This window comes from Salvelinus fontinalis, chromosome 11 (genome assembly GCF_029448725.1).
Source record: "Salvelinus fontinalis isolate EN_2023a chromosome 11, ASM2944872v1, whole genome shotgun sequence".
NCBI lineage: Eukaryota > Metazoa > Chordata > Actinopteri > Salmoniformes > Salmonidae > Salvelinus > Salvelinus fontinalis.
The window spans coordinates 40,247,879-40,266,122 of NC_074675.1; positions in this window are offsets into that span (position 1 = coordinate 40,247,879).

The following is an 18,244-nucleotide window of genomic DNA, read 5'->3' on the forward strand; positions in this document are numbered from 1 at the left end:
AGGAACTGAGGAACACACAGGGTTTAAATACTAACAAGGGAACGACACACAGGTGCAAACAATAATTAGAGCAAGGAAAAAACAAAAGGCACAAAAAAGGTGCAATGGGGACATCTAGTGACCAAAACCTGAACAGTCCTGGCCAAAACCTGACAACAACACAGAGTTACACATGGAATAAACAAAACAGTCAATTACAGTCAATAATACAGTAGAAAAAAAGAAAAGAAAAAGTCGATATACAGTGAGTGCAAATGAGGTAAGATAAGGGAGTTAAGGCAAAAAATAGGCCATGGTGGCGAAGTGATTACAAAATAGCAATTAAACACTGGAATGGTAGATGTGCAGAAGATGAATGTGGAAGTAGAGATACTGGGGTGCAAAGGAGCAAGATAAATAAATAAATAAACACAGTATGGAAATGAGGTAGTTGGATGTGCTGTTTACAGATGGGCTATGTGCAGGTGCAGTGATCTGTGAGCTGCTCTGACAGCTGGTGCTTAAAGCTAGTGAGGGAGATATGAGTCTCCAGCTTTAGTGATTTTTGCAGTTCGTTCCCGTCATTGGCAGCAGAGAACTGGAAGGAAAGGCGACCAAAGGAGGAGTTGGCTTTGGGGGTAACCAGTGAGATATACCTGCTGGAGCGCGTGCTCCGAGTGGGTGCTGCTATGGTGACTAGTGAGCTAGGATAAGGTGGGGTTTTACCTAGCAGAGACTTGTAGATGACCTGGAGCCAGTGGGTTTGGCGACGAGTATGAAGCGAGGGCCAGCCAACAAGAGCGTCCAGGTCGCAGTGGTGGGTAGTATATGTATCTCACGATTGTTGTAAGGAATGGACCAAGGTGCAGCGTGGTAGGCGTACATTTTCTTCTTTAATAAATAAACACCGAACAAAAACAACAAAACGAACATACGAAACATGATGCTATACAACTAGCGCTGACAGGCAACTAAAAATAGACAAGATCCCAAAAACACAAATGAGGAAATGGCTACCTAAATATGATCCCCAATCAGAGACAACGATAAACAGCTGCCTCTGATTGGGAACCATATCAGGCCACCATAGAAATACAATTTCACCTAGATGACCCACCCAAGGCACTATCACGCCCAACTAACACAGAGAAAAACAGCTTACTATGGTCAGGGCGTGACAGTACACCCCCCCCCCCCCCCCCCCCCAAAGGTGCGGACTCCGACCGCAAAACCTGACTCAATAGGGGAGGGTCCGGGTGGGTATCTATGATGGATGACGCAGGGCGTCGGGGGCGGCTCCGGTGCGGGACGAAGTACCCACTCCGCTCGCAGATACGTCTTCCTCCATGGCGGCTCTGGTGTGGGATCGTTGCCGGAAGCTCCGGACCGTGGGTCATCGCCGGAGGCACCGGACCGCAGATTGTCGCAGGAGGCTTTGGACTGAAAACCCCTGCTGAAGACTCTGAACTGCAGATCGTCGCTGGAGGCTCTGGACCGCCGACCGTCGCTGGAGGCTCCGGATCCCCGACCTTCGCTGGAGGCTCCGGACCACCGACCGTTGCTGGAGGCTCCGGACCGCAGACCGTCGTTGGAGGTTCCGGACTGTGGCCCGTAGTTTGAGGTTCCGGACTGTGGCCCGCCGTTGGAGGTTCCGGACTGTGAAACATCGGCGGAAGCTCTGGACTGGGAACTGTCGCCGGAAGCTCTGGACTGGGAACTGTCACTGGAAGCTCTGGACTGTGGAGGTGCACTGGAGTCCTGATGCGTGGGGACCGGTACAGGTGGCACCGTACTGATGACACGCAGCTCAGGGCGAGTGTGGGGAAGAGGCACAGGATGTACTGGACTGCGGAGGCGCTCTGGAGACCTGATGCGTGGGACCGGTACAGGTGGCATCGGACTGATGACACGCACCTCAGGGCGAGTGCAAGGAAGAGGCACAGGACGTACTGGACTGTGGAGGCGCACTGCAGGTCTAGAGCGCAGAGCTGGCACAACCCTTCCTGACTGGATGCTCACTCTAGCCCGGCAAGTGCGGGAATCTAGTACAGGACGCACTGGGCTGTGAAGGCGCACTGGGGATACTGTGCGTAGAGCTGGTGCAGGATATCCTGGGCCGAAGAGACGCACCGGATTCCAGGAGCGCTGAGCCGGCACAATCCGTCCTGGCTGAATGCCCAATCTAGCACGGCAACTGCGGGGAGCTTGCACAGAGCGCACCGGGCTGTGGATGCGCACTGAAGGCATGGTGCGCAGAACTGGATAACACAGCGTTTGACCGGTCACTCGCTCCCCACGGTAACCACGGGGAGTTGGCTCAGGTCTGAACCCAAACTCCGCCAATCTCCCCGTGTGCCTCTCGTGCTTGCTTCGTTGGGCTATCTCCTCGTATCATCGCCGTTCCACTTTCGCTGCCTCTATCTCCTCCTTCGGACGGTGATACTCCCTGGCCCTTGTCCAGGGTCCTGCCCCTCCAGGATTTCCTCCCAGGTCCATTCCTCCTGGCCACGCTGCTTGGTCCGTTTTTGGTGGGATCTTCTCTCACGATCGTTGTAAGGAATGGACCAAGGTGCAGCGTGGTAGGCGTACATTTTTTTCTTTAATAAATGAACACCGAACAAAAACAACAACAAAACAACAAAACAAGACAAGATCCCACAAACACAGATGAGGAAATGGCTTCCTAAATATGATCCCCAATCAGAGACAACGATAAACAGCTGCCTCTGATTGGGAACCATATTAGGCCACCATAGAAATACAATATCACCTAGATAACCCACCCAAGGCACTATCACGCCCCAACCAACACAGAGAAAAACAGCTTACTATGGTCAGGGCATGACAATGTTGCTTTGGTGACAAAACGGATGGCACTGTGATAGACTGCATCCAATTTGTTGAGTAGAGTGTTGGAGGCTATTTTATAGATGACATCACCGAAGTCGAGGATCGGTAGGATGGTCAGTTTTCCGAAGGTATGTTTGGCAGCATGAGTGAAGGATGCTTTGTTGCGAAATAGGAAGCCGATTCTAGATTTCATTTTGGATTGGAGATGCTGTCAACGTCGTGTGTATAGGTGGCAGGGAAGTCAGACGCAGGAGAGTAGACGAAGTGTATATGGAGACTTTTAATAAACGTCCATGAAATGCTCCAAACACGAGTAATATACATATATCAAAATAAACTGGGTACAAGGACCCGTCGCACACCTATACACTAATAAAACAACACTTGACATACAACAATCTCTGACAAACACATGAAGGGAAACAGAGGGTTAAATACACAACAGGTAATGAATGGGATTGACAACAGGTGTGTGGGAAGACAAGACAAAACCAATGGAAAATGAAAAATGGATCGATGATGGCTAGAAGACCGGTGAAGTCGACCGCCGAACACCACCCGGACAAGGAGAGGCAACGACTTCGGCAGAAGTCGTGACAGATGCTTAATATGAGTCTGGAAGGAGAGTTTACAGTCTAACCAGACACCTAGGTATCTGTAGTTGTCCACGTATTCTAAGTCAGAACCATCCAAAGTAGTGATGCTGGACGGGCGGGCAGGTGCGGGCAGTGATCGGTTGAAGAGCATGCATTTAGTTTTACTTGCGTTTAAGAGCAGTTGGAGGCCACGGAAGGAGAGTTGTATGGCATTGAAACTCGTCTGGAGGTTAGTTAACACAGTGTCCAAAGAAGGGCCAGAAGTATGCAGAATGGTGTTGTCTGCGTAGAGGTGGATCAGAGAATCACCAGCAGCAAGAGCGTCATCATTGACATATACAGAGAAGAGTCGGCCCGAGAATTGAACCCTGTGGCACCCCCATAGAGACTGCCGAACAACACGCCCTCCGATTTGACACACTGAACTCTATCAGAGAAGTGAACCAGGCGAGGCAATCATTTGAGAAATTGAGGCTGTTGAGTCTGCCAATAAGAATGTGGTGATTGACAGAGTCGATAGCCTTGGCCAGGTCAATGAATACGGCTGCACAGTAATGTCTCTTGTCTCTTAAATGATATCATTTAGGACTTTGAGCGCACCCAGCTCTGAAACCAGATTGCATAGCGGAGAAGGTACGGTCGGATTCTAAATGGTCGGTAATCTGTTTATTAACTTGGCTTTCAAAGACCTTAGAAAGACAGGGTAGGATAGATATAGGTCTGTAGTAGTTTGGGTCTATAGTGTCACCCCCTTTGAAGAGGGGGATGACCGCGGCAGCTTTCCAATCTATGGGAATCTCAGACGATTCGAAAGAGAGGTTGAACAGGCTAGTGATAGGGGTTGCCACAATTTCTGCAGATCATTTTAGAAAGAGAGGGTCCAGATTGTCTAGCCCAGCTGATTTGTAGGGGTCCAGATTTTGCAGCTCTTTCAGATCCATGCATGCTTGTGCACATCTCATGACCAACCAGTATTCCTAATTACCCTTCATTTTTACTATTCTGTCTATGTGAAGTGTGTGAAGTACACACTTTACAGCCTATTGGATCATGTGAGAATATGTGGCTGGAGCCCATGGTCAAAAAAGCACAGTGGGACTCATTAACACTGAATGTAGGAGCTGTTCATATGACCACCTCTTGGATGGAGCCCGCTATCCCCCTCCCTCACATTTTCTTCTCCTCCTTCTCCTCTCTTATCCCAGTCATGTGATTATGAGAATCATTCCTTCACACATCCAACTTCACATTCATTCACAGTAGTTAAAGAGGCTATATGGAACCGTTGCCTCCGAGGGTGCTCTTGAGAAAAAGAGGATCCCCTATATGAACAGAAATATTGGACAGAAAAATGGCCAAAAAAGTGCACAACCTCCGCACACCCTTCAATGTATTGTTTGTCTGAAAATAAGTATTTAGTGTGGTTTCGTGAGATAATAAATTGATTAATATTAATTAATTCACATGATGTCTAATTGCTACAACAGTAGACACATGCTGCATTGGTCTATATACCGTCACGTCTAGCCTGTTTGACTTCTGAGAAAAAGTATTATAGGTTTTATAGACCACCTAAGGGTCGGTTCTTGGCCATACAGGAATGCCCTATGGTTAAGGTGGGACTGGCATACAGCATGCCTCTACTCCTAATGGGATGACCAAGCCTCATGACCAGATCCCTGCGGTGCAGATGCCTCATGCACATTACACCCCACTGCATCATAGCTCTACTGTGGTCAACTGTTCCTAGTTGCTCCTAGACATTTTGGGGGCCATAAGCAAGATTTAGAATACATTTTCACTTTTAGAATGAATTTCATGCGATTCTACACATTTTGCCGTGACTTATGCCATGTCCATATGATATCTGAGTGAGTGACTAACACAATCAACTGGGGGCCCCTGGAGGTCAGGGCCACTGGGCACGATTCGGTCATGATTACTACAAAGTTTAGATAGCTGGCTAGACTAACTTACCTAGAAATCTCTAAAATGTTAGCTGACTTGGGCTAATTGATTGGCTGTCATTGACTGACATTACAAGAGAAACTGCTGATGCAATACCACATTTCGAGATAGCATAGTAGAATAGCCTACAGAACGTGCAATCTCTCGACAGTAAAGAATATGAAACACACAAAAAAAATTGCAGCAGTATTGCCTGCAACGGAGAGGGGTATGAGACATTGGAGCTACATGGACATAAATAATAGATTTCATATGTACATCAATTTAGAACACAATTTCTCCATTTACTTATCTCCTATAGCTTGTTATTGCCAGCTGACTGCCACAGCTGTACTGACATTTATCAGCTAACAAACAAGCAATAAAGAGGTGTTGCCCCTACTGCCAGTCAAATCAATGGCAATGCAGATAAACTTCATAATCATAAGTTAGAAATGTGTCTATTTCAGCCAACCCGTTGCTGACAGGTGTATAAAATCGATCACACAATCATGAAATCTCCATAGACGAACATTGGCAGTAGAAGTACGGAAGAGCTCAGTGACTTTCAACATGGCGCCATCATGGGATGCCACCTTTCCAACGTGTCAGTTTGTAAAAATTTCTGCCCTGCTAGAGCTGCCCGGTCAACTGTAAGTGTAGTTATTGTGAAGTGGAAACGTCTAGGAGCAACAACGGCTCAGTGCAAAATGGTAGGCCATACAAGCTCACAGAACGGGACCGCCGAGTGCATAGTGTGTAAAAATTGTTGCAACACTCACTACCAAGTTCCAGACTGCCTCTGGAAGAAACGCCAGCTCAAGAACTGTTTGTCGGGAGCTTCATAAAAGGGATTTCCATGGCCGAGCAGCCGCACACAAGCCTAAGATCACCATGTGCAATGCCAAGCGTCAGCTGGAGTGTTGCAAAGCTCGCCGCCATTGGACTCAGTGGAAACTTATTCTCTGGATTGATGAATCACGCTTCACCATCTGGCAGTCTGACTGGGTTTGGCGGATGCCAGGAGAACGCTACCTGCCCCAATGCATAGTGCCAACTGTAAAGTTTGGTGGAGGAGAAATATGGTCTGGGGATGTTTTTCAAGGTTCGGGCTAAGCCCCTTACTTCCATTGTAGGGAAATCTTAATGCTACAGCATTCAATTACTTTCTAGGCTGTTATAGCAGCAAAGGGGGGACCAACTCCATATTAATATCCATTATTTTGGAATGAGATGTTCGACGAGCAGGTGTCCACATACTTTTGGTCATGTAGTGTATATTGTAGGAAGGAAACATTTGAGATGTGAATGGCCAACATTTCACTTCAAAACAGCAGTGGATTTTCTCTCACTACAGCTGTTTCCCAAAATATATTAGAATGGCAGACTGATTACATGACCAGCATTGACCAGATAAAGCAAGCTCTGACCAGACTGAGCCCACGTAAAGCGTGTGGGCCTGATGGCCTTCCAGCCTGGCTACTAAAAGAGCATGCAGAAGATCTAGCCCTTGTCATCACACACATTGTTAACACCTCCTGTCCGGGGACGGTTCCTGCTGCCTGGAAGATTGCCAATGTGTGTCCCCATACCTAAAGTGTCAAACCCATGTACAATGAGTGACTGGAGGCCCATCTCTCTAACGTCATGCCTTGGAAAAATCCAGGAGAGCTTCATAAAAAAAGACTCATGCCAACAGTTTTATCTAAGTGCACAAATCAGTATGCCTACCTACCAAATTCCAGCACAACTACCACCCTTGTGAAAGCCACACACTTCTGGCTGACAGCTACAGACTCCAAAAAAACAACAATGGTGAGGGTGTTACTTGCTAATATGTCCAACGCGTTTGATCGAGTAGATCAAGTAAAGCTCCTGCAACATCTGTCTGACATTGAACTGTGCCCAAGGTTACTAGCCTGGCTCCACAGCCACACAACAGGAAGAAGGCATAGGGTGATGGCAAATGGCACTTTTAGCCCTGGGTCAGAGGTTACCTCTGGTGTGCCACAAGGGGGCGTGGTCTCACCATATCTGTTCCTCCATCACATGTCCACCCAAGAAAAGTTGTCTTCAGTGACACAATAAGTGACACATTAACCAGCATCAAAGAGGACTTTTCCATGGACTTGGGAGGCAAAGCAGCTGGGAGAGTGGGCCGCATCCAACAACATTCTCCTGAATGGCAAAAAGTCTGTGGAAATTGGGATATGTTTTTCTAGAGACCATCCACAACCTGCACCACTAATCCTAGGAGGACAGGAAGTACCAGTGGTAACAACAACTAAGTATCTTGGTTTTTATCTAGACTCTAACCTCGGTGGTGACACACATGTGGAGCAGTCAGTGAGGAAGGCCTCAAAACGCTTGACTGTTCTTGCCAGAAATGGCCTACCCACTGAAGATCTGGTCACAGTCCATACTACACTGGTCAGGCTTTGTCTGCTCCCTCCAAAAAGAGGTAACTGCACCACAAGGCACCTGAGAAACAGCGACAAACTGTCCTGTATAACCGCCCTGTATAACCGCCCTGTATAACAGTCCTGTATAACTGTCCTGTATAACCGCCCTGTATAACCGCCCTGCATAACCGTCCTGTATAACTGCCCTGTATAACCGCCCTGTATAACCGCCCTGTATAACCGCCCTGTATAACCGCCCTGTATAACCGTCCTGTATAACCGTCCTGCACAACAGTCCTGTATAACAATCCTGTATAACCGTCCTGTATAACTGCCCTGTATAACCGCCCTGTATAACAGTCCTGTATAACCGCCCTGTATGACGGTCCTGTCCTGTATAACTGTCCTGTATAACCGCCCTGTATAACCGCCCTGTATAAACGTCCTGTATAACAGTCCTGTATAACTGTCCTGTATAACCGCCCTGTATAACCGCCCTGCATAACCGTCCTGCATAACCGCCCTGTATAACTGCCCTGTATAACCGCCCTGTATGACGGTCCTGTCCTGTATAACTGTCCTGTATAACCGCCCTGTATAACCGCCCTGTATAAACGTCCTGTATAACAGTCCTGTATAACTGTCCTGTATAACCGCCCTGTATAACCGCCCTGCATAACCGTCCTGCATAACCGCCCTGTATAACTGCCCTGTATAACCGCCCTGTATAACCGCCCTGTATAAGCATCCTGTATAACCGTCCTGTATAACAGTCCTGTATAACCGTCCTGTATAACTGCCCTGTATAACCGCCCTGTATAACTGCCCTGTATAACCGTCCTGTATAACTGCCCTGTATAACCGCCCTGTATAACAGTCCTGTATAACCGCCCTGTATAACTGCCCTGTATAACCGCCCTGTATAACCGCCCTGTATAACCGCCCTGTATAAGCATCCTGTATAACCGTCCTGTATAACAGTCCTGTATAACCGTCCTGTATAACTGCCCTGTATAACCGCCCTGTATAACTGCCCTGTATAACCGTCCTGTATAACTGCCCTGTATAACCGCCCTGTATAACAGTCCTGTATAACCGCCCTGTATAACTGTCCTGTCCTGTATAACCGCCCTGTATAACTGTCCTGCCCTGTATAACTGTCCTGTATAACCGCCCTGTATAACCGTCCTGTATAACCGTCCTGTATAACCGTCCTGTATAACCGTCCTGTATAACTGCCATGTATAACCGCCCTGTATAACCGTCCTGTATAACCGCCCTGTATAACCGCCCTGTATAAACCGCCCTGTATAACCGCCCTGTATAACCGTCCTGTATAACCGTCCTGTATAACAGTCCTGTATAACCGTCCTGTATAACAGTCCTGTATAACCGTCCTGTATAACAGTCCTGTATAACCGTCCTGTATAACCGTCCTGTATAACTGCCATGTATAACCGCCCTGTATAACCGTCCTGTATAACCGTCCTGTATAACCGTCCTGTATAACCGTCCTGTATAACCGCCCTGTATAACCGCCCTGTATAAACCGCCCTGTATAACCGCCCTGTATAACCGTCCTGTATAACCGTCCTGTATAACAGTCCTGTATAACCGTCCTGTATAACAGTCCTGTATAACCGTCCTGTATAACCGTCCTGTATAACTGCCATGTATAACCGCCATGTATAACCGCCCTGTATAACCGTCCTGTATAACCGTCCTGTATAACCGTCCTGTATAACCGTCCTGTATAACAGTCCTGTATAACCGCCCTGTATAACCGTCCTGTATAACAGTCCTGTATAACCGCCCTGTATAACCGTCCTGTATAACCGTCCTGTATAACCGTCCTGTATAACAGTCCTGTATAACCGTCCTGTATAACCGTCCTGTATAACCGTCCTGTATAACCGTCCTGTATAACCGTCCTGTATAACCGTCCTGTATAACTGCCCTGTATAACCGCCCTGTATAACAGTCCTGTATAACCGTCCTGTATAACCGTCCTGTATAACTGCCCTGTATAACCGCCCTGTATAACAGTCCTGTATAACCGTCCTGTATAACAGTCCTGTATAACCGTCCTGTATAACCGTCCTGTATAACTGCCATGTATAACCGCCCTGTATAACCGTCCTGTATAACTGCCCTGTATAACCGCCCTGTATAACTGCCCTGTATAACCGTCCTGTATAACTGCCCTGTATAACCGCCCTGTATAACAGTCCTGTATAACCGCCCTGTATAACTGTCCTGTCCTGTATAACTGTCCTGTATAACCGCCCTGTATAACCGTCCTGTATAACTGCCCTGTATAACCGCCCTGTATAACAGTCCTGTATAACCGCCCTGTATAACTGTCCTGTCCTGTATAACCGTCCTGTATAACCGCCCTGTATAACCGCCCTGTATAACTGTCCTGTCCTGTATAACCGTCCTGTATAACCGCCCTGTATAACCGCCCTGTATAACAGTCCTGTATAACCGCCCTGTATAACTGTCCTGTCCTGTATAACCGTCCTGTATAACCGCCCTGTATAACCGCCCTGTATAACTGTCCTGTCCTGTATAACCGTCCTGTATAACCGCCCTGTATAACCGCCCTGTATAACAGTCCTGTATAACCGCCCTGTATAACTGTCCTGTCCTGTATAACCGTCCTGTATAACCGTCCTGTATAACTGTCCTGTATAACCGTCCTGTATAACCGTCCTGTATAACCGTCCTGTATAACCGTCCTGTATAACCGTCCTGTATAACAGTCCTGTATAACTGTCCTGTATAACCGTCCTGTATAACCGCCCTGTATAACCGCCCTGTATAACCGTCCTGTATAACCGCCCTGTATAACCGTCCTGTATAACCGCCCTGTATAACCGCCCTGTATAACTGTAACTGTCCTGTATAACCGCCCTGTATAACCGCCCTGTATAACCGCCCTGTATAACCGTCCTGTATAACCGTCCTGTATAACCGTCCTGTATAACCGTCCTGTATAACCGTCCTGTATAACTGTCCTGTATAACCGTCCTGTATAACCGTCCTGTATAACCGTCCTGTATAACCGTCCTGTATAACCGTCCTGTATAACAGTCCTGTATAACTGTCCTGTATAACCGTCCTGTATAACCGCCCTGTATAACCGCCCTGTATAACCGTCCTGTATAACCGTCCTGTATAACCGTCCTGTATAACCGTCCTGTATAACCGTCCTGTATAACCGTCCTGTATAACCGTCCTGTATAACCGTCCTGTATAACCGTCCTGTATAACCGTCCTGTATAACCGTCCTGTATAACTGCCCTGTATAACCGCCCTGTATAACAGTCCTGTATAACCGTCCTGTATAACCGTCCTGTATAACTGCCCTGTATAACCGCCCTGTATAACAGTCCTGTATAACCGTCCTGTATAACAGTCCTGTATAACCGTCCTGTATAACCGTCCTGTATAACTGCCATGTATAACCGCCCTGTATAACCGTCCTGTATAACTGCCCTGTATAACCGCCCTGTATAACTGCCCTGTATAACCGTCCTGTATAACTGCCCTGTATAACCGCCCTGTATAACAGTCCTGTATAACCGCCCTGTATAACTGTCCTGTCCTGTATAACTGTCCTGTATAACCGCCCTGTATAACCGTCCTGTATAACTGCCCTGTATAACCGCCCTGTATAACAGTCCTGTATAACCGCCCTGTATAACTGTCCTGTCCTGTATAACCGTCCTGTATAACCGCCCTGTATAACCGCCCTGTATAACTGTCCTGTCCTGTATAACCGTCCTGTATAACCGCCCTGTATAACCGCCCTGTATAACAGTCCTGTATAACCGCCCTGTATAACTGTCCTGTCCTGTATAACCGTCCTGTATAACCGCCCTGTATAACCGCCCTGTATAACTGTCCTGTCCTGTATAACCGTCCTGTATAACCGCCCTGTATAACCGCCCTGTATAACAGTCCTGTATAACCGCCCTGTATAACTGTCCTGTCCTGTATAACCGTCCTGTATAACCGTCCTGTATAACAGTCCTGTATAACCGCCCTGTATAACCGCCCTGTATAACCGTCCTGTATAACCGTCCTGTATAACCGCCCTGTATAACCGCCCTGTATAACCGCCCTGTATAACCGCCCTGTATAACCGCCCTGTATAACCGTCCTGTATAACCGCCCTGTATAACCGCCCTGTATAACTGTAACTGTCCTGTATAACCGCCCTGTATAACCGCCCTGTATAACCGCCCTGTATAACCGTCCTGTATAACCGTCCTGTATAACCGTCCTGTATAACCGTCCTGTATAACCGTCCTGTATAACTGTCCTGTATAACCGTCCTGTATAACCGTCCTGTATAACCGTCCTGTATAACCGTCCTGTATAACCGTCCTGTATAACAGTCCTGTATAACTGTCCTGTATAACCGTCCTGTATAACCGCCCTGTATAACCGCCCTGTATAACCGTCCTGTATAACCGTCCTGTATAACCGTCCTGTATAACCGTCCTGTATAACCGTCCTGTATAACCGTCCTGTATAACCGTCCTGTATAACCGTCCTGTATAACCGCCCTGTATAACCGCCCTGTATAACCGCCCTGTATAACCGCCCTGTATAACTGTAACTGTCCTGTATAACCGCCCTGTATAACCGCCCTGTATAACCGCCCTGTATAACTGCCCTGTATAACCTCCCTGTATAACCGTCCTGTATAACCGTCCTGTATAACTGCCCTGTATAAACCGCCCTGTATAACCGCCCTGTATAACCGTCCTGTATAACTGCCCATACGAACCGCCTGCGAAATGCCACTCTACCCACTGTTATCAGACTGTATAATAACTCTAGCTCTTAAATGGTTCTCCAAAAGTTGAATTTAAAAAAATCACTTTTTTAATATTTAAATTTCCAATTGTTCAATATTCTATTTATGTCACGTTTTATGTGTTATGTATTTTAAATTAGTGTTTTGCAATTATTAGTCAAGTAAATTCTGCATTTCTTCGGTTTCATCTGTGAGCAAGAATAAATAAACTCAAAGTCAATATCTGTGTTCTGATTGAAGGATTTCAAAGAATTGCCTACTTGGTGGCGCTGCCGATCAAAATTCCCTAGACAATAAAAACGAGCTAATTTTCAATGGAAAAATGTTGCATCAAACACGTATTTTCATTCCCTCTAAATATTGCTAGTGTATCATAGCCTTTAAAGTGACAGAATGGTCATAAACTATCATTCAAATTTGATGTATGTCAAGCTCTATCTTCTAAGTCATGCTTAATGACAACCTTATACAATATGTTGCAGAGTCATACTGATTCCTGTACTTCCTGAAAATTCACTGTGTTGAAAGGAAATGATCTACAATATCCCTGACCTTTTTCGACCAATAACACTTCACACAAAACATTTGGCAAGGGACAGAAGCAACACAGGGAAAATATGTAGGGTTGGAGGGCATAAGTCGACATATGCAGGCCCAGACAACAGCTACTTTGTTACAGTACAACAATTAAGTCTCACAAAGCTGTCTAGTGATAATCATACTTAGCAGTCACAAGTTACACCAACAAATGGTCCCCCTGATAATCCTAGTTTTGTGTTGGCATAGCACTTCATTTGACCAACTAAATCAAGTTGGCGCAACAATCTCATACATTGAGGCCAAGTGGTCTTGAGGGAAAGTGATAACCAGACCTGGATTCATATACTATTTGAAATATTTCAGATAATTGAGCGTTTGGTTTAGACTTCTCGGAGTTCCAGATGGGCAGGGTTTGAACCTTTGGGACCTTTTCTGTTAGTTCCATGTCAACAGGTAAGCTCCATCAAGCACAGCTAACGTATATGGAATCATTTAGTATATTAATATACATTGAGTGTACAAAACATTAGGAACACCCTCCTAATATTGAGTTGCACCCCTTTTTGTCCTCAGAACAGCCTCAATTTGCCGGGTCATGGACTCTACAAGGTGTCGAAAAGTGTTCCACAGGTAAGCTGGCCCATGTCGACTCCTATGCTTCCCACAGCTGTGTCAAAATGGCTGTATGTGTCACGGATCCCCCCGGTACTGATGCCTCATTCTGTTCACCAGTTCTACGTCACCGGCTTTCTAGGCTTCACTGAACTGGATTCATTATCATCAACCCCGGACTGTCTTGTCTGATTACACACCTGGTTCCCATTTCCCCTGATTAGTATGTTATATATGTGCCCTCTGTTCCCTCTGTCTTTGTCGGTGATTGTTCCCATGTCCGTTGGTGGTGTGAGTACCTACGCGTTGGTGCAGCTGTTATGCTGCGTGCTTTATATATTGTGTATTACGGCTATCGTCCCGTGTCGTTCAACGAGGTTTACCCTCGCTCTTTTGTTTGGGTACAGCCCTGTTTATTTGTATACGTGTTTGTTTTGGGTGTATTAAAAACCCCTATTGTGTATTCCTGCGCCTGTCTCCGAATCCTTTATACCAGCGTGACAGGATGTGCTTTAGGCAGTGGACCATTCTTGATACACACATGAAACCCAACAACGTTGCAGTTCTTGAAACACTCAAACCGGTGTGCCTGGCACCTACTACCATATCCTGTTCAAAGGCACTTAAATATTTTGTCTTGCCCATTCACCCTCCGAATGGCACACATACACAATCTATGTCTCAATTGTCTCAAGGCTTAAAAAACATTCTTTAACCTGTCTCCTCTCTTTCATCTACACTGATTGAAGTTGATTTAACAAGTGACATATATAAGGGATCATAGCTTGCACCTGGATTCACATTGTCAGTCTGTCATGGAAAGCAGGTTTTCTTAATATTTTGTACACTCAGTGTATATCCACATCTTTTCAGAGACGAGAAGGTACAATTTTACAAAGCAAAACATTTTGTACACTCAGTGTATGATTATATGAATCATTTAATATATCGTATTTGAACCCAGATCTGGTGGTAACATGTAACACGTTTATTTTGATGATGGCCATGTCTAAAATGTCTAGTAAGGGAAGAAAATCAGAATGGACTAAATATAATCCAACTGATTATTTAATTTCTTTTGATGATTTTAGTTGGTGTTGTTGGCTGTTCGTCTGCTTAAAATCTAAGCTTGCATCTTCTCCATTGTCATCAAATGAATAGTATCACGCATTCACCAGCAGAGGTCAATGCCTTCATTTATATCACAGATCGAAACAACTGTTTCTCATTATTGATCCCTCTGTGAGTGTTAAATTCCACACCAGTTTGCCAAATACAAAAACAACGGAAAACAGGTCAGGAACGTGACAGAACCTCCTCCGGGCGCACCACCTAAAAATCTAGGGGAGGGTCTGGGTGGGCATCTGTCCGCGGTGGCGGCTCCGGCGCAGGACGAGGACACCACTCCACCATTGTCCTTGTCCCCCTCCTTAGCGTCCTTTGAGTGGGGACCCTCGCCCCCGACCCTGGTCTAAAAAGTAACAGTCAGTATCTGGTGTGGCCACCAGCTGCATTAAGTACTGCAGTGCACCTCCTCCTCATGGACTGCAACAAATTTGCCAGTTCTTGCTGTGAGATGTTACCCCACTCTTCCATCAAGGCACCTGCAAGTTCCCGGACATTTCTGGGGGGAATGGCCCTAGCCCTCACCCTCCGATCCAACAGGTCCCAGACGTGCTCAATGGGATTGAGATCCGGGCTCTTCGCTGGCCATGGCAGAACACTGACATTCCTGTCTTGCAGGAAATCGCCTGCAATGACAACAAGCTCAGTCCGATGATGCTGTGACACACCGCCCCAGACCATGACGGACCCTCCACCTCCAAATCGATCCCGCTCCAGAGTACAGGCCTCGGTGTAACGCTCATAAAACGATAAACGCAAATCCGACCATGACCCCTGGTGAGACAAAACTGCGACTCGTCAGTGAAGAGCACTTTTTGCCAGTCCTGTCTGGTCCAGCGACGGTGGGTATGTGCCCATAGGTGACGTTGTTGCCGGTGATGTCTGGTGAGGACCTGCCTTACAACAGTCCTACAAGCCCTCAGTCCAGTCTCTCTCAGCCTATTGCGGACAGTCTGAGCACTGATGGAGGGATTGTGTGTTCCTGGTGTAACTCGGGCAGTTGTTGTTGCCATCCTGTACCTGTCCTGCAGGTGTGATGTTCGGATGTACCGATCCTGTGCAGGTGTTGTTACACGTGGTCTGCAACTGTGAGGACGATCAGCTGTCCGTCCAGTCTTCCTGTAGTGCTGTCTTAGGCGTCTCACAGTATGGGCATTGCAATTTATTGCCCTGGCCACATCTGCAGTCCTCATGCCTCCTGCAGCATGCCTAAGGCACGTTCACGCAGATGAGCAGGGAGCCTGGCCATCTTTCTTTTGGTGTTTTTCAGAGTCAGTAGAAAGGCCTCTTTAGTGTCCTAGGTTTTCATAACTGTGACCTTAATTGCCTACAGTCTGTAAGCTGTTAGTGTCTTAATGACCATTCAATAGGTGCATGTTCATTAATTGTTTATGGTTCATTGAACAAGCATGGGAAACAGTGTTTAAACCCTTTACAATGAAGATCTGTGAAGTTCTTTGGATTTTTACGAATTATCTTTCAAAGACAGGGTCCTGAAAAAGGGACGTTTCTTTTTTTGCTGAGTTTATATACCTGAAATATATACCTGTCAGGCCTAACATATAAACCTGTTATACAGGCCTGAAATATATACCTGACATATAAACCTGTTATATAGGCCTGAAATATATACCTGACATATCGGCCTGACATATAGGCCTGACATATATACCTGACATATAGGCCTGAAATATATACCTGTCAGGCCTAACATATTATATAGGCCTGAAATATATACATGAAATATATACCTGTCAGGCCTAAAATATAAACCTGTTATATAGGCCTGAACTATATACATGAAATATATACCTGTCAGGCCTAAAATATAAACCTGTTATATATGCCTGAAATATATAACCGACATATATAAACCAGTTATATAGGCCTGAAATATATACCTGACATATCGGCCTGACATATACACCTGACATATAAACCTGTCATATCAGCCTGACATACAGGCCTGAAATATATACTTGTCAGGCCTAACATATAAACCTGTTATATCGGCCTGACATATATACCTGACATATATACCTGTCATATCGGCCTGACATATAAACCTGTCATATCAGCCTGACACATATTCATTTACATTACATTTACATTTAAGTCATTTAGCAGACGCTCTTATACAGAGCGACTTACAAATTGTAAAGTTCATACATATTCATCCTGGTCCCCCCGTGGGGAATGAACCCACAACCCTGGCGTTGCAAGCGCCATGCTCTACCAACTGAGCCACACGGGACCACCTATATTCCTATATTCCATATTCCTGACATATATGCCTGACATATATACCTGACATATAGGCCTGACATATATACCTGACATATAGGCCTGAAATATATACCTGTCAGGCCTAACATATAAACCTGTTATATAGGCCTGAAATATATACCTGTCAGGCCTAACATATAAACCTGTTATACAGGCCTGGACTATATACTTGAAATATATACCTGTCAGGACAAACATATAAACCTGTTATATAGGCCTGAAATATATACCTGAAATATATACCTGTCAGGCCTAACATATAAACCTGTTATATAGGCCTGAAATATATACCTGTCAGGCCTAACATATAAACCTGTTATACAGGCCTGGACTATATACTTGAAATATATACCTGTCAGGACAAACATATAAACCTGTTATATAGGCCTGAAATATATACCTGAAATATATACCTGTCAGACCTAACATATAAACCTGTTATATAGGCCTGAAATATATACCTGACATATAAACCTGTTATATATGCCTGAAATATATGCCTGGAATATATACCTATCATATCGGCCTGACACATTTACCTGACATACAGGCCTGACATATATACCTGACATATAGGCCTGACATATATACCTGACATATAGGCCTGAAATACATATCTGTCAAGCCTGACATATATACCTGACATATAAATCTGTCATATCGGCCTGACACATATACCTGACATATAGGCCTGACATATATACCTGACATATAGGCCTGAAATATATACCTGTCAAGCCTGACATATACACCTGACATATAAACCTGTCATACAGGCCTATCATATATACCTGACATATAAATATACCTTAACACGTATATAGACTTCTAAATATACAAAGAGATAAATATGTTTGTCCAATCACCAACAAAGTATTTTCCCAAAACGCGTCTGTGTTAGTTTGTGACCAATAAATTCAATATCTAAAGACTAGGCCTACTCTCAGTGTGTTAGTATATGCCCTTAAAACCCTTCTCAAAGACTTTAAATGAAGAGTATTGAGTTGAGTATGCCAGTTCTTCATAAAACCCAGACCTTACTCATGGCTTATATCAATCAGTCTGCTGGGGGATTT